Source organism: Dysidea avara, chromosome 11 (genome assembly GCF_963678975.1).
Source record: "Dysidea avara chromosome 11, odDysAvar1.4, whole genome shotgun sequence".
In the NCBI taxonomy this organism is placed as follows: Eukaryota; Metazoa; Porifera; class Demospongiae; order Dictyoceratida; family Dysideidae; genus Dysidea; species Dysidea avara.
Genome location: NC_089282.1, coordinates 25,603,399 through 25,622,075, shown reverse-complemented (window position 1 = coordinate 25,622,075; position 18,677 = coordinate 25,603,399). Strand labels below are relative to the sequence as shown.

Sequence of the window (18,677 nt, the reverse complement as noted above, 5' to 3'; positions counted from 1 at the left end):
TTTTATTTAATATTGTATGAAGATTCATGAGGTATAAGACTCACTGGAAGACTCACCAGTGAATGTCCAGTTCTTTTGGGGTTATGTTGTAATAATTCTGAGCAACTGCTGCAAAGAGGCCTTCCTTCAGGACTGCAGTCATAGCATAGAAAATCTGCAGCCTCATTACAGCACACTTCATAATCCATGTGGTTGAACCGCCAAAGTCACGTGATCAAAATCAAGTGGTTAAGGGCCGCTAAAATCACGGGATACTGGCTAAGGCAGCGAGTGATCATAGAGGGTGTTCGCGATGGTACCACAATTGATTTGGAGCAGCCCAGTAATAAGCTAATAAATACGGTACTGTAGTAGTGAATTCATGGGAAGGATTGCGTGACAGTGGGAGGCAGACACGTCACAACTACAGATAACTAAGATCACGTGACGCAATGACTTAAAATTCTCCCGTAAAGATGACGGAGATGATTACTTAAAGTTTCCCCGTAATGAAGACGGAACACATAACTTAAAGTTACTCCGTAAGTATGATGGCGTTGGTTACTTAAAATTTTCCCGTAAAGGGTATGGTAATTTTTGCGTTTTAAGTAAATTTCTGCAAGACCCTCATTTAGTGACGTGAATATCTTTTTTTTAATTTTTTTTTATTTAATTTTTTTTTTTTTTTAATACAGTTACAATACAAATTACTCTACAACTAAACTACAAACACAATTAATTACAACGGGGGTTTGGGGAAAGGAAAATCAGAATCCTCACACTGCAAAGCCCGTGACGTGAATATCCGTTTTGGCTAACTTGATAGGCGGCAAACTATGGCTTCTGTTTTGCTTGTCACGAATAAGGATGACATATTAAAAAGAACAAAGAGTACGTTACGTTGTCTTGTAAGTTAGAAGCAGTGAGTTTTTTAGCGTTCCACTGGATATGAATATCGCAATGACTAACGGTAATGGTGCAATCTAATTACGGAAAACCACGACTCTACCACTAATTACATTCCATTCGCACAAGTACACTATGCTAGAATCTCCAGACCCTTCCTATTTGCGAAGGGGCGGCCGCGCCAGACTACACCTGCCCCAGTTCGGGCAGCAGGTAGGGATTTGTCACCCAAGCTCGTCCCCAGGGTATTTGCAACACGAATATCCATACTTTTCCGTACTGTTGTGATTCCCGGGATGATTAGTAGGGGATTCGTAACTCAAAGTTGTCCCCAGGGGTGGGGAATTTGCATTCTCGCATTTGCAAATCCCCAACAATCCCCACCTCTGCCCGACCTGGGGTAGGTGGGGCTTGACATTGATAGGTGCATTACAAGCCGAAGAACGCTACTGAAAAAAGAAAGCTGTGGTGCATTTGTTATGTTATTCGTTGCTTAGTAGAGTAAGCCACCAATGTTCGACCACTATTGCGGAGATACGGTCGAATTGACACGAGCCACAGAAACAAGCTGCTAACTTTAATACAATTTCTACTAATCTCTAACAATCAAAAGAAAACTTACAACAATATTGCATCACGTGCATTACATCATATCAAAATGGCCAAAAAATACATTACATAATTCTAGTTCAAGTTGTAACACTCCCCCAGGGTTTAATCCCTGATCAAACACTACTCATGGTCCAACTCCTTCGTAAGGCTTCACCTTCAACAGCTGCCTGACGTCTGGGTCGTAGTGATGAACTCTGTGGAGTGACTGGATGGATGACTTCCTGAGGTACTTCCGGTTCTGGTTGGTCAGTCTCATTACTGGAATGATCATGTGGGCTAGCTTCATCATCAGTGGATGCCTCTATTGGTATCAAATGACGAACACTTCTCTTTAGTAGTCTGGCAGGTACTTGTTCATTTGCCACTCTAATCACGGCATCCCGAACGTGTCCATCTTCTCCTGGTAACAGTTCATTGACTAAGGCAAGCTTCCAGAATGCTCGTTTTGACCCTTCGTCAGACAGTAATACAACATCACCCACCTTCACACTCTGTCCTGTGGAACGCTGCTTGTTGGTTGTATGTTCCCTGAGGCTCAAGAGATAGTCTCGTTGCCAACTCTTGGTGAACTGCTCCAACAGTCGTCTGTGATGCTGCACTCTCCGGTTCAGGGATACATGAGTACTCATAATCTCAAAATGTGTGGCATTAGAAGCATTAGTGATTCTACGACCATAAATCAGGTGAGAAGGTGTCAAAGCAAAACTAACTCCTTCTTGGTCATCATAAACATCATCTTCACTATATTTTACCTACCTCATCCACCACGGCATACCAAAACAGCTATTTCTCAAGAACAATAAACGAGTGGAACATACTACCAACTGACACAATTGAAATTGCAGATACTGATCTATTTACAGCTAGACTCCAATCATATTATTGTACCTAATGTATTTGTTTATGTGATTCCTGAGCACACCAGCAGGGCTGACTGCTCAGTAAACAATAAAAAAAAACAAATGTCAGTGGTCGGCAATTGATGACAGATTCTATCTCGGCTAACAATGTGTGTAGCTCTACTGATCCAAGTGAGCTTCTACCAATGATCTTTCGTAAACATCTCTTGACACTTCGTACCATACGCTCCCAAAATCCACCCCACCATGGGGCCTTAGCTACTATAAAATGCCAAGCTGTTCGTTGGTTTGTCAAATAGCAGAATACTTCACAGGAGCGAGTAATACTACAGGTTTCCTTGGAAGCAGACTTGAATGTTCGAGCATTGTCAGAAACTAATGTGGCAGGCAACCCTCTTCTACTAGAGAAGCGTCGAAATGCTAAAAGAAATGTCTCAGCATTAAGCCCTTCAGTAAGCTCTAAGTGTATTGCCCTTGTACTGGCACAAGTAAAGAGGCAAATGTATACCTTCTGGGTACTTTCTTCTGCTGAGGTTCTACCTGCCTTAATATACAGTGGACCAGCAAAGTCCAGCCCAACATGAGTGAATGGTGGATCAGCTGACACACGACAAGCAGGTAAATCAGGACTTACGGGTGTTGAATAAGGTGAGCCTTCAAACTTCTTGCATATGACACAGGCCCTAACAATTCGTTTGACTGCTTGCCTACCACGTATTATCCAATAATTCTCTCTAAGTGCGACAAGTGTGTCATTGACTCCATTATGCTTTACCCTTTCATGAAAGTTCTTGATCAGGAGATCAACAAAACGATGCTTGGCTGGCAACAATATTGGATTCTTCTGAGTGAATGCAATATTAGCGTTGTTGATTCTTCCTCGGCATCTTACAAGGTGGCTATCATCCAGGTAGGTTCCAAACTGTTTCACATAAGCTGGAGCAGCTTGACCACTCTTCTTCTCTAAATACTGCAACTCCTTGGGAAACTTCTGTGACTGAACATGACTCACCCAATATGTCTCAGCCTTACACAGCTCATCTGGACATAACTGAACAGTGGAATGATGACTGGCACCTCTTTTCCTAAGGGAATTCACAAATCTATAAACATATGCTGTTACACGAATAAGACGATTAAAGTTACCGAATCGGTTACAATCTATAACTTCCTCAAGTTGTGGAACTGCAGTGCTGGGGACAGCTAAAGCATGTGTTGGTTGTGGTGGATTCTTTGCCAGTTCCTTACATACAATATCATCTTCTGCAGTATTCTCATCAGGCCAAGAATCTGCTGGTAGCTGTAGAAAAACCGGTCCTTCCCACCATGAAGTGCTTTGCAAGAGCTTCTGTCCATTCAATCCCCGAGAGGGCATATCAGCAGGGTTCAGAGGGCCAGGGCAATGTCTCCAATTTTGTTTGGATGTTAGACGACGAATTTCACTGACTCTGCGAGCAATATACTGCTTCCATTGTCTTTCATTTCTGATCCAGCAAAGAGCAGGCATTGAATCTGACCAGTAAACTGCTTCAATATCTTTACCCAAAGATGTCAAAATAGTTTCAGTGAGCCTTGCCAGTATTAATGCTCCAAGTAATTCTAGTCGAGGAATAGACTGTCTTTTAACGGGAGCCACTCTTGTCTTGGAAGCAATCAATCTTGTTATAACTCTACCATCAGAATACTTGGATCTTATATACACAACAGCAGCAAAGGCATGTTCAGAAGCATCACTGAAACCATGTACTTGAACATGAACAGGATCTGACCCATACAAAAAATAACATCTAGGTATTCTAACCTTATCAAGCATTGCAAACTCATTGGTAAATTGATTCCACTGGTCTAGGGCATTACCCTTCAATGGCTCATCCCAATCTGACCCTTCAACACATAAAACTTGAAATAGAATCTTTAGCTTAATAACAAATGGACTCAGAAAGCCCAAGGGATCAAATATCTTGGCTGAAGTCTTTAGTAAGGAACGTTTCGTAGTTGGGAGCTGTTGTACAAAAGTGACTAATTCAGTGGAACAAAACACAAACACATCTTCTTCACTGTTCCAAGTAATTCCAAGCAACTTCGTCAGTCCAGATTCAATACAAGAATTATCGGATGTAGCGAAAACTTTAGCACTAGACTCATCTATCTTGAGGTCAGTGGCTTTCTTGGGCACTATCACGGGATGTTGTTCTGCCTTTCTTATTTGATCAACAAGCAGTGGAGAGTTTGAATTCCACTTCCTCAAATTAAAGTTACCCTCTGCCATTATTGACTTGGCCTTCACATAAAGGTTGTATGCATCTTGAACATTAGCTGCACCAGCTATCAAATCATCAACATACAGTGAGCTCTCTATTGTGCCAACCACATCAGGGTATTGTTGACGATACTTGCTCAAATGGTGAGAGATCACAGAGCCCAAGATGGCTGGCGATGGACGTAATCCAAATACGAGTCGAGTAAATCTGAAATGAATCAGCTCACTGTTCAAGTTAGCAGGGTCGTCAAGCCATAAAAATCGTATTGTGTCTCGGTCACTAGGGTGAATGGAAATTATCAAGAAAGCCTTTTTGATGTCTGCTGTGATTGCAATGGGATTCCAACGGAACTTGAGAAGAATATCAAACAGCTTAGGGATCAAATTTGGACCAGTCTGCAAGCAGTCATTCAAGGATAAGGGATCATCAGCCGATTTTGCAGACCCATCATACACAATACGAACCTTGGTGGTCTCCTTGTCTTGGCGAATAACAGCATGATGTGGAAGATAATGAACTGGCGAATGGGTTTCACAATTTCTCTCACCACTAGTAAGGTTGGGAATGGCTTCAATAATTCCTCGATCCTGTTGTTCCTTGATGATCTTACTGTACTCCTTCAAGATACTGGGCCTTTTCAGTAGCTTCTGCTGCAGATACTTCAAATGGTTAAAACATAGGTTAAAATGGGTCGGAATATTATCACCTGAACACTCTTCCTTCCAGGGTAGCTTCACTTCATACCTGGTTCTCTCAAATTTAATATCTGGAATGAAGGTAGTAGATTCCTCCCCCTCAGGTACATCTCTAATTCCATTGGTTTCAGTATCCCAGAACTGTCTCAGCATTCCTGTAAGCTGGTCATTGTGCTTATTCACTGTGTGTTGATCTCCAATAATAGCTAAATTTGAGGAATATTTTGAATTGACAACACTGGAGTCATTGATAGGTCCTGACACGAGCCAACCGAAGATACTATTCATGGCAACGGGTCCAGATTCGCCACTGACAACATCACCAGTTACAATCTGCCAGTAATAGTCTGATCCAATTAACACGTCAATGCCACCTTGGTGGTTGCTACTATTATCAGCTAAATCAAGTCCCTGCAGATGGATATACTTACTGGCATTAACCAGCACAGGCAAGTTTGAGCAAATAACAGGTGAAGTATGTGCAGTTATTTCTAACCTCTCACTGTGTCCAGGTTTCTGCAAGGCCAGTCTAACTACATCGCAGCCTCTTGTAGTAAAGGAATTACTCCCAAAGGTATTCAGGGACAGTCTTTCTTGTCGAATGGGTTTAAGGTTTAGTCTGGTCTTTACCGAAGTGGTGATGTAGGACAGTTGACTTCCATTGTCTAGTAATACTCTAACTGGTACGGCAGCTTGATCTCCAATGGCTTCAACGTGTGCAGTTTGCAACAGTACAATTCGTTTCCCATCAACCTGGCTAGCAAAGTTGCTAACAGAAACCTGCTGATCAGCATTCTGTTGAGAAGGAATCCCTCTGTCTGATGTCACAGGTTCACGTTTGATTGTAGGACACTGTTCGCAAATTGACTGATGGTGTCGACGATGACAATATCTACAGTTTTTGGAGCTGTCACAGTCCTTAGACTTATGGTTGCTGCGCAAGCAGTTAAAGCAGCACCCACTTCTCTTCAAGATATCTCTTCTCTCATTCAGCTCAACAACCTTAGTACAAGCCAAAAAATGATTATGATGGCAGTAAACACAGCTGACATTGCTCCCATTTATCACTAATGAGCTTCCAGTGGAGTTATGGCTACTTGGTGGACGACCGGACTGATTGGTAGACTTGGGAGGATTGACATGTGTGTTCTCACTTGCTTCTCTAGCTTCTACTTCTTGTTTGATTATCTTTAGCACATTAACAATATTCCACACCTTCCCTTCACTTTCTCGTGCTATTCTGAGGCGAACATCAGGTGGAAACTTTGACATGATGACTGGAGTGAGTATACTTCCATATTGGTCAGATGTTACCTCAAGAGTCTCCAGACCACGTACATGAACAATGATCTTGTCATAAACTGAACGAAGTGCAGAGGGATGATCCACAGTACAGCCTGGTATCTTGAGTAATTCATCCATATGGGCAGCAATGATTTCCTTAGATCTTCCAAAACGTTCTTCCAACAGTGTTATGGCTGCATCATAGTTTGCATCTGATAGTGTAAGCCCCTGGATAGTTCTTGCAGCAGCCCCTTCCAACAATGACTTCAAGTAGCTGAACTTGTCAATCTTGGACATCCCTGCATTGCTGTGTACAGTGGATTGGAAAAGGTCCCAGAATGTGGTCCATGACGTCAGATCGCCTCGAAATCTAGGTAATGTTAATTTAGGAAACTTTGGTTTATTAAGGACTGGAGGAGAGCCGACAGACAGACTGGCAGATGGTGGATGAATTTCATTAGGTCGTTTAATGGCTTCCGAAATGCGCTGTTTACACGCAAGTATCTTAGCAGAGACGACTTCAGCTTCAGTTATTTCCTGTTCGATCTGTGAAGTCTCACACTTTTCAAGAATCTGTTTGTCAATGTCGTCTAGCACTTTCAATTTTGAGTCTAGTTGCTGTTGTTTCACTTGTATTAGTATTAGTATTACAGGTAAAGAAGGCTCAAGGAGCCTGTAAAGCCTGATCTGTACAAAAAGAATTTAACAAATTTGCAACTACATAGCAAAAATTATATACAATAATAGTTAACTAATTAATAATCATACAATAAAGTAGACCAGCCACTGTCAAGAAAATTTTTAAAATCATTAAGTGTGGGAGCATTAACTATGTGATTGGATAAACTGTTCCAGTCATTAATGGCTCGTACAGTGAAAAAAGTAGATCTCACTCTTGATGTTGCTTGAGGTTAAATAACTTGTAATTGTGACCCCTAGTTGTTGATGAAGTTGCAGTAGTAAACAAATCTGATGTATCTAGACTGAAATGGCTGTGTAATAGCTGATAGAACATTATCATATCTCCGCGCAGTCTGCGGTATTTAAGTGATGGCAAGTTTAGAGCAGTGAGGCGATCATTATATGTGCAGTTTTGAAGATCCTGGACCAATTTAGTGGCTCTTCTCTGTATCTTCTCTATTTGTTCTTGATCTAGAATGTATTGTGGTCCCCAGATGACGTTACCATACTCTAACACTGGGCGGATATATGATTTATACAAGTTGATGAATGTAGCATGGTCGAAATTCTGAAATGTCTTGTGAATAACTGCTAGTAGTCTGTTAGCTTTCTTGGCAACTGCAGCAGTGTCCGTTGTTCTGCGGTAAACGTTTCTCCTGTAGTAAGCAGCTCATCAACTTCCTTTATTAGCTTGGTAACCACTCCACGATGGCCCCCTCTAATTGCACGTAATCGCTCATCGTCCGACATTCCAAATGGCGAGCTAGAACAAAATAGACAAGAATCGACAGTATCGAAAATGGTTTACTTAACCTTCTGGGGTGCCTATTAACACCCGGCACCAAGGAATTAGCGTTTAGGGAGTCCTGGCACGGAGTCCTCGGGACGTGATCAACTGACTTCTATGAAGGATTGGTAGTTACCCAGTCGATTTCGGTCGGTTGCTCGCTGCAGGATAATCGGTAGCTTGTCGTCACGGAGTGAGTCGCTCGAGCCCCACGTTGGGCGCCAGATATTGCGGAGATACGGTCGAATTGACACGAGCCACAGAAACAAGCTGCTAACTTTAATACAATTTCTACTAATCTCTAACAATCAAAAGAAAACTTACAACAATATTGCATCACGTGCATTACATCATATCAAAATGGCCAAAAAATACATTACATAATTCTAGTTCAAGTTGTAACAACCACCATCGGTTCGGACGCGATTTTTCTTTAAACCCGCAAAGAAATTTTCCGCTCTTGCTATGCCTTTTGAGAGGTCTAGGCTATAAACTCTTGCATGCAAAATTTCAGACCTGCAGCTTTCTTTGTCTGGCTGCAGGAGCTGCAAAAATGACCTGTCCGAATGTTCTCAATTCTCGGACAAAAATATGCATTATCGGTCGATTGGCACTGCTCGTAATGCTTGAAGCTAATCAAGTCTTTCTGTGTTGGTTATGAAAGAGCAACTCTTGTACTCTCCAAATATATGCAGATATTTGGCTTAGTCCTTATTGGTACAAAGCTCCAAAGTCACCTCTGTCGAGCAATCTTAAATTCGGCCACACGTGAAGCTCGTACAAATCAAATAGATATCTATGTCGAATTCAAAGCCATTTTTATGAACATTGAGAGCATCAGCTACCGTTCAATAGTAAATAGATACATGCACAATGACGCACCTTGATTTTTGCCCGAATAGCAACATTGCATTTAGGCTTCTCTGACGGTAGCAGCCTACCTACTGCACCCAGCAAACATATACACAATCCATATCCACTTAAATGGAGTTTTTACTAACCCCTGTCTTAAAAATGTCAAAAGTTTGTCTTCAAAATGTCAAAGACATCAGCCAGATCGAAACACTCTAATAGAACAGTCACCTATTATACAATTGGACAAGTCAGAAATCTGAGGGCCACACTGAGGCATATTCACTTCAATAAGACTATTAATATGTGAATTTCATTGATTACAATGCTTAAATACTGATTACACGTGATATTACATTGGCTGATCACCACTCCAATTAAGGAGAAAATGTGCAAGATTAACTCTATTATACAAGATTATCCACAACCTAACTGAAATACCTAACAGCTACTTACCAACATTAACACCTGTCACTATTACAAGATCTAATCATGAACAAAAATTCCTACACTATCATACATCAATAGACAATTATAAGTACTCATTTTTTCCAAGAACAATACCAGAATGGAATGGACTACCACAAGACATCATCAACCAACAAACTATTGACAGCTTCAAACAATTATTATACAATCACTTTTAATTTAATGTACATTAGCACTTATACCCCAGGCGGGCTCTGCTAATTAAACAATAATATTATAATAATAATAATTATCGTTATATTAGAGTACTTGACTGCTCTATTAGAGTATTTCGATCTGGCTAATATCCTGGACATTTTGAAGAGAAACTTTTGACATTTTTAAGACTTGGGGATAGTAAAAACCCCATTTAAGTGGATTTGGATTGTGTATATGTGTGCTTTGTGCAGTAGGTAGGCTGCTACCGTCAGAGAAGCCTAAATGCATTGTGGGCAAAAATCAAGGTGCGGTCATTGTGCATGCATCTATTTACTATTGAACAGTAGCTGATGCTCTCAATGTTCATAAAAATAGCTTTGAATTCGATATAGGTAACTATTTGATTAAAATAAAGTTATTAAACTACAGCTATTTACTAATTGGTACTATTTATCGTTCACCATCTACTGATCCCAATGTTAGCATATCCAAATTGTGTTGTGTATTTAAGGAGGTTTTAGAGTCAAGACCACCATATTTATTGATAGCTGGTGACTTTAATTTGCCTGGCATTGATTGGAGTGATGATACTTTTTCTGGCAATTCGTATGAGCAGGAATTCTATGATACAGTACAAGAATGTGTTTTATTTCAGCATGTTAATGAGCCAACACGTTTCAGACCAGGTTCATCCCCCCATGTACTAGACCTAGTACTTACCAATGAAGAGAACATAGTAAAATCCATCAAATATTCTTCTGGACTGGGGTTGAGTGATCATTTGTGTTTGAATATTTCTCTTTCATGTTCTCCAATAACTATCAACCAGTCCAGTGATGTACTATCTTACAATTTTAACAAAGGGGATTATATGAAGCTTAAAAGCCTCCTTAACGAAACTGCCTGGTTGACGGAATTACAGGATCTAAATGTATGCCAGTCTTGGAATTTTTTTATGAAACGTTTTAAGTCTGCTTTGGAATGCTCTATCCCAAGGTACCATAAACCCCAATGTAGAAAATTACCATATACTAATCATAAAGTAATTGATCTTAAACATAAGAAGGAAACATTATGGAAAAGGTTCCGTAGAACTGGCAATCATTTGGATCATCTTAGGTTTACTGAAGTAAGAAATTCGCTTAGACGCCTTACACGTGACTTGAGATCTAAGTTCGAGATGAGAATTGCTAAGGAAGTGAAGACCAACCCTAAAGCTTTTTGGCGATATGTAAATTCTAAGGTCAGAGTTAAACCCTCCATTCCTACCCTGGTTGATGAGTCACTTAATGATACTGAAGCAGCAACTGATGAAGGTAAAGCGGAAATGTTGAACAAGTTTTTTACCGGCACATTTACCAGAGAATCCATGGATAACATCCCTGAGTTTCAAGACCGTGACTTTGTAACTAGTCTCGATGGCATAGCAATTGATGTAGGCATTGTAAAAGAAAAGTTGTGTGATTTAAATTCTAGCAAAGCTACTGGACCTGATGAGCTCCCCCCAGAGTGTTGAAGGAAGCTGCTGCTGAAATAAGCATACCTTTGTCTATAATTTTTAAGAAGTCATTAAGCGAGGGTAGACTACCCCCAGACTGGAAAGTAGCAACTATTATCCCAATTTTCAAGAAAGGAAACAAATCTTCACCCTGTAATTACCGTCCTGTAAGTTTAACATCTGTTGTTTCCAAAGTTTTCGAATCTATTATTCGTGAGGGAATGTTAGAGCATTTGTTTAACAACAATTTGATGTCACCATGTCAACACGGATTCCTCCCTCGCAAGTCTTGTATGACACAGTTACTGTGTGCACTTGATGATTGGACAGAGACTTTGGACAGTGGTAATTCAGTAGATGTTTTGTACCTTGACTTTAAGAAGGCTTTTGACTCTGTTCCTCATGAAAAGTTGCTCAAAAAGATTTATGCATATGGTTTTAGAGGTGATCTGTTTAATTGGATACAAGACTTTTTGAAAGGACGCAGACAAAGAGTTTCTGTGAATGGTTCAATGTCTGGTTGGAGTGATGTAATAAGTGGAATACCTCAAGGATCAGTCTTGGGTCCTCTCTTCTTTGCAATTTTCATCAATGATCTGCCATCATTATTAAGGAATAAAGTTCTTTTATTTGCAGATGACACAAAAATATATTCCAGCATTAGTCGTGCTAACCCATTATCCTCCCTGCAAGATGATATTAATGCTTGCATTGAATGGTCAGTAACGTGGCAGTTGCCTTTCAACATTTCTAAATGTAAAATACTACATATAGGTCAGTTTAATCCAAGATATTGTTATAAGATGGATGGGATGGATATTGTTAAGGTAAATGAGGAAAAGGATTTGGGGGTGTTGATTGATTGCAATCTCAAGTTTCATAGTCAGTGTTCAGCAGTGGTTAATAAGGCTAATAGACTTCTTGGCCTTATTAAACAGACCTTTTCGGATATTTCTGTAGATTCATTTACATGTTTATACAAATCAATAGTACGTCCTATTTTAGAATATGGTAACTTGGTTTGGGGACCTCACTATAAAACAGACATCAAAAAATTAGAAAAAATCCAACGGAAAGCAACTAGAATGATCAAATCTATAAGAAATCTTGACTACGAGGAGCAATTGAAAGTACTTAACTTGCCATCATTACATTATAGACGTTATAGAGGTGACATGATTGCTGTCTACAATATGCTACATGATAAGTATGATATAGACCATTCTGATTTTTTTACTTTTTCACCCATTACCCATACCAGAGGTCATACATTTAAGCTATTTAAATATTTTTCAAGAACAGATGCCAGGAAATATTTTTTTACAAGAAGAGTTGTTGAACCATGGAATTATTTACCCCAAGAAGTAGCATGTGCAGCATCAGTTGATGATTTTAAGAAATTGATTGACCAATATTCATCTAACACTATGTATAAATGTATGTAATTAGTCTACTTGTACTTTTTTTACCTGTTGATCAGGTGTAACAGGCTGTTTAGCCTTATAAATTACCTGTAATAAATAATAAATAATAATAATTGATTTGTACGAGCTTCACATGTGGCCGAATTTAAGATTGCTCGACAGAGATGACTTTGACGCTTTGTAATTCACAGCCAATAAGGACTAAGCCAAATATCTGCATATATTTGGAGAGTATAAGAGTTGCTCTTTCATATCAAACACAGAAAGACTTGATCAGCTTCAAGCATTACGAACAGTGCCACTCGACCGATAGTACATATTTTTTGTCCGAGAATTGAGAACATTCGGACAGGTCACTTTTGCAGCTCCTGCAGCCAGACAAAGAAAGCTGCAGGTCTGAAATTTTGCATGCAAGAGTTTATGGCCTAGACCTCTCCAAAGGCATAGCAAGAGCAGAAATTTTCTTTGCGGATTTAAAGAAAAATCGAGTCCGAACCGATGGTGGTCGAACATCGGTGGTTTACTCTAATAGGGGAATTTGTGGTATATGCATACTCGAAGTATACGGAACATAAATAAAACTGGACGTATAAATTTATGAGGCAACTGGACAAAACGTAAAAAAGCAGCCCTATGAGGTGCTCTTGTGTATTAACGAAGGTTTAGAATTGGTTGCTAATGTTTTTCAAAGCTTTCTAGTGAGATATTTAGAGAGAAACTTCGCTAAGAGGGTGGTTTTGCTCGTACCCATGCCTGATACGGACATTGGCATAACAGCCTTACTGTTAAAGTTTCGGAGCTCAAACCCCCGACACAACATGACATGTTAACCAGTCTTGAATGACCTACACTTCAAAACAGAAGAACAATTGCTAGACTCACCTTCCTATTCAAGATTGTCAGGAACTTACTAGCAATACCTGATCATTGCTTACCGTCACCAACTCCAGTGTCCTCCACCCATGCTCAACATCCTCTCAAGCTAACTCAATTGCAAACAAGAGTTGATGTGTACAAATACTCCTTCCTCCCTCGAACAATTATTCAATGGAACTCCCTTCAAATTCCTAACATCGACACAATAGATCTTGAAACATTTAAGAACGCTGTAAGTAATATAATAATATAATATGTGATTGTAATGCTCATTGGCGTGTTGCCCCTAGTGGGCTTTGCTAATTAACAATAATAATAATAATAACATTGCTGTGAGCTGCTTAGCAACAAGACGTGTTCAGTTACAAAATCGCGCTACGTGTTCATGCAGTAGAGATCTCGACTTCAATATCACCGTACATTTCCAATGGCGAAATTGAAGTCGAGGTTTCTGCTGAACAAGCAGCCCGATTTTGTAATTGAACACCAGGGGCGGGCTTTGGGGGCTGAAGCCCCCCTTCATATTTAGGCTTTACTTGATCAATATGCTGAGTATTATAATGAAATTTTGTCTTAGCATAATTATATGATTACTAATAATACAAATACTCGTAAAACCACCTTATAAACATCTTTCCAAGGTATTATCAGTGGATTTATGCTAAAGTTTATGCAACAAGGACCCGGATCAGCATTGGGGGTGTACAAGATCGAGATACTCTAATAGAGCAGTCAGCTAACTACTCTAATAGAACATTCATGTAGTTGGTTCTGTTATGGAATTTTTCCAAATCTGCCTGCACCTATACATACAATGAAGTGCATTGGTTTGTTTAAAGGGCTTCATTTATCCACTTGACGATGTGTAGTTAATATATATGGCAATACTTAATTCAGGTACACAATTTCCATTGAAAATGCTCTCAGATTCAATCTTGTATTGTTCAAATTTCAAAATTTTCCATATTCAAATTATTATTCTAACATGCACCTATTCAGTGTTGTGCAATTGTGAGAGGGGTGCATCATGTACTTGGTTGTCTGTACCTACCCAAACTCTTCCATTAGCAAAATGCTTTAGAAAGCCATACTTATAATCTAAAGGCAGTATATGAAATATCTACAGGCAGAAAATATTATGAATTTTATGTGGAAATGTCTCCAAATTGCAGTATTTTAGCATCTATTTTTTCAAAAATTTCCTGGGGGGGCATGCCCCTACACCCCCCTAGTTCCAGCATATTTTGCATGCTGGGAAGTGTGCTTTGCACACCTCTACCCAAGAGATTAGTACCTTGAGTTAGCCCCCCCCCCCCTTTTATAAATCCTAGATCCGCCCCTGAACACGTCTTGTTGTTAACCAGTTCACACCAATGTTGTGTCGGGAGTTTGAGCTCCGAAGCTTTAACAGTGAGGCTGTTATGCCAATGTCCGTATCAGGCATGAGTACGAGCAAAACCACCCTCTTATCGAATTTTCTCGCTAAATATGTCGATAGAAAGCTTTTAAAAACATTAGCAACCAATCCTAAACTTTCTTTATATATAAGAGTACCTGACAGAGCTGCTTTTTCACATTTTGTCTATTGACTGCCAAGTTTTATACGTCCAGTCATGGTCCAGTTTCGTAAATTTTCGTGACGCATGAAAAATCCGTAAATATGCCCAATTCAGGGCCATTAAACTCCAGCTACTCGCTTAGTCTCGCGCAGCCAGACCAATATTTCAGCGCTTGGGCTTATCGATTGGAGATTACTAGACTTGCCGTTATGGTCGTGCGTGTGCGTACGTGTTGTGTGTGTGATTTCCTTTATGCACCTATCAATTTATTGCCCCACTACCCCCCTCGGGTAGTCTCGCGTAGCCAGACCCTATTTCTCCGCACGGCGCTTATCGATTGGAAATTATAAGCGCCTGCTCCGAAAGGGTCTGGGGACTCTACAATAGAAAAGTTCTGCAGGCAAACCACCCCTAGGTAGGTGAGCGTTGATTGGTCTTAAACCACTTTCAGAAGAGGTGTGGATGACCACAGTTGGCTTCATCCTCAGCTATAGGCAAGGTCGGCTTCAGCCTGTTCAAACTTTAATTAGTCCCCTATTCGGTGATTATTAGTTTCTCATCCACCGCCCGCATCCTTCTTAAGCTACCGCATGGTAAGCCATTATTACACTGTGCATGCTCAGAAGAACATGTGATGCCAAGCTCTTATAATTTTTTGTTGATGAACGCTACAATGCGCTATATATCGCCAGGAGAACTGTTGTTTTCCTTAGCAAATTGCTGCAGTGCCAGTTGCAATCGTGTTCTATCGACTTCACTTTCAGTTGACTGTCGAAAAACAGTCGGCGATTACGAAAAGTAGAATCAGCTGGTGAAGGAAATGTTTGTAGTAAGAAGGAAAGACAATTTGAACAAGGTCTGTACATCAGTGTGAAAATAATGGCATAATGGTAATACCCTCCCGCCCGCATCATAATAATTAGAAAGGCTGGATGAGAAACTAATAATCACCAAATAGGGGCCTTACAACCAAGGTAAAAGTTACTAACTTGCTTGAAATGAGCGTAATCATGTCTGAGATATGTCACGCAAATATACTGAGTCTCGCATCCAGATAGCCGGGCTCGTGGCATAGTCAATACAGTACTAGCTACTACTTTCACCTTGATTTATATATACCAGCTACATCTGCCATTTTCTCTGCGAGCTGTCTGGAGGCGAGACTGATCGGCTCACACCTCAGGCATGATTACGCTCATTACAAGCAAATTTTATAGCTCTCTTACCTTGCTTTAGAGTTTGAACAGGCTGAAGCCTTGCCTATAGCTAAGGATGAAGCCAACTGTGGTCATCCACACCTCTTCTGAAAGTGGTTTAAGACCAATCAACGCTCACCTACCTAGGGGTAGTTTGCCTGCAGAACTTTTCTATTGTAGAGTCCCCAGACCCTTTCGGAGCAGGCGCTTATAATTTCCAATCGATAAGCGCCGTGCGGAGAAATAGGGTCTGGCTACGTGAGACTACCCCTCGGGCATATATGGGGCTATAGTGGGGATTTGACACAGCCGAATGTCAAATGCCCCATAGTAGGGCAAACATATCGTGTCAAATCCCCACTGTTGGCCCTAGTTTCAACACGGGATTTGACATAGCGAAGCAAAGTTACTGTAAGGCGCAATCTGTGAATTTGCGCAGTTTATAAATTGCGCTGCGCATTTTGTGAATTCATAAAATGCGCAACAATTTATAAATTGCGCTGGTCGCGCTGCCATATGGCAAGGCGAGATGCGACACGTACAGCCTGTTGTATCGGTTTCCGACCTTCTGTCATTCCAAGTGTTGGATCACGAGATTTCCTCGTGGCAGTGTATGCGAGGTGTGGATTTCACGAGTGGGATTTCACTATGAGTTTGTGAGGTACGTCAAAAAAGGGTTACAGAGAGCTGGCTATTCGAAAGGTTCTGTAGAGGAAATTATCTTAGTCCCAATCACACTTCCAAAAAGCAAAATAAAACAGTAACGGAGGAGAAGGTGCAGAAGATCATGTTTGATACCAGACCGTTTTGAATGGAGTGGAAAGAAGTTATTCTCTAATTAGCCCTGCCTTTCATTACTACAACAAAGAAGTTTGTTTTGTTAAACTACCCAGAGCTGAAGTTGGAACAAACAAAGGGTAAGAAACTTTGTGCCTGCCCTTCACAAAATTTTGTAATTACAGAATGAGAATGACCATCATTTAGTTGCGACAGTTGAGAAATTTTATGACATAGTAGAGCGTGTGCATTCAACTGAAAATGGACATGTAGACTACAAGAAAATACTTGCAGAGATATGGAAGTATAGTGAATGATGTATGCTATCATATTCTTAAGCATCACAAAAATTTATTGCCACTAGTCATACGTTGTGGAGATGGGTGATACCAATATTCTGTACTGAACAAGTAGTCCGGTTCCCAAGTTTGTAATAATGCCAAGTTGTGAAGGACAAGTCAGGCTGGATTTTAGCTGATATTTTTGCAAGAGACCAAACCTTTGTGGTCCCCATTGACCTATCAATTTATGGAGCCCACCTATCAATTTTCTGATATATTAGTTTGCAAAAAGATTACGACATTCTAATAGAACAGTCATTTGTTCTAATAGAGCAGTCAGTAAGTGATCATCTGTAGGGGCATGCCTCCAGACCCCCTAGTAAGACCATGTGTGTATTTTGTACACGGTACTCAGCTTTACAACTACCTGGAACAGACCCCCTGCTACGGGCTTGATGTCTTCACTGTTCAACATTGCTTGGTACCTTAATTTGGCATGCTGCAGTATGTATAATGAGAACACCATGGACCTACTTGAGTCCTCCTTTATGTATCTTTGCTGACAGCGGAAGGTGTTGATTTGTGGTAGCTAGCACCATGTAATGGCTTCCCTCAAAAATTATTATAATTATGCACCTATTAATTGCTTCAGCAATCAGTTTGATATACATCATCATGCACATTGTGTCATTTGTACCATTAAGTAAACATGTACGTGTTTGTTCATGTTGTGGTAAAATGTATCTATATTAGCTTAAATAACCTTCTTGATGAATAGTTGGATTTCTTTGTGAACCAGCAAATTTCTTTTCATCGTCTGTTGTATTGTACTGATGAGTTATGATGTGTCACATGAATTTTAATGTTTGTTTATTTAGAATCATTGGATGACTATTGTCAATCTTGTGGGATGATTAGTTTGGATGATGATACAACTGACATGGTGAGGTCTATTTATGCATACAAATTAATGTATGGATTCCATAGGTCAGGTGTAATAGTTGCTCATGGGGGTACCATGAACGGTGTTTAGGAAGACATGTGGTTATAGCCAGGCAAGATGAAAATGGATACAACTTTTCTGGGTCTTGCTGTTCATCAAATGGAGCTGTACCTTTGTAACTCATGTATTGGAGCATACTTAGCTATATGTGTAACCATAGGCGGCGGAAAGGGGGGGGCTAGGGGGCTAAAGCCCCCCCTCAGAATGATATCACACCGAAATTATCTTTCTTGGAGTGGGGCTGAAAACCGTGATAAAGATCGAGATACTCTAATAGAGCAGTCACTCTAATAAAGTAGTCAGTGTGTAGCGAGCTATGTAAGGATTTTTATGTAGTTTATCAGCTAGAAATGGTAGCTGGTGAGGTGGAAAGTTCTTTTCAGTTGGTTGTGACCTTTTTTTTTTTTTTTTTTTTTTTGGTCTCACCTTACCAAACTAGAAATAAGTCTGAGTCAGCTCAGCGGAGCCCCCCCCCCCTCATATCAACTACTTCCTCCGCCGCTGAAAGGGGGTCTTGAC

General features: G+C 40.3%; 1 long non-coding RNA gene across 1 annotated transcript; it reads left to right on the top strand.

Moving 5' to 3' along the window:
• The first annotated feature begins 16,908 nt into the window (after positions 1-16,908).
• Positions 16,909-18,312, top strand: LOC136239597 (uncharacterized). Its single transcript, XR_010693530.1, has 3 exons — positions 16,909-17,014; positions 18,034-18,098; positions 18,143-18,312. It is a non-coding gene; the product is annotated as an uncharacterized lncRNA (long non-coding RNA).
• The last annotated feature ends 365 nt before the right edge of the window (positions 18,313-18,677 follow it).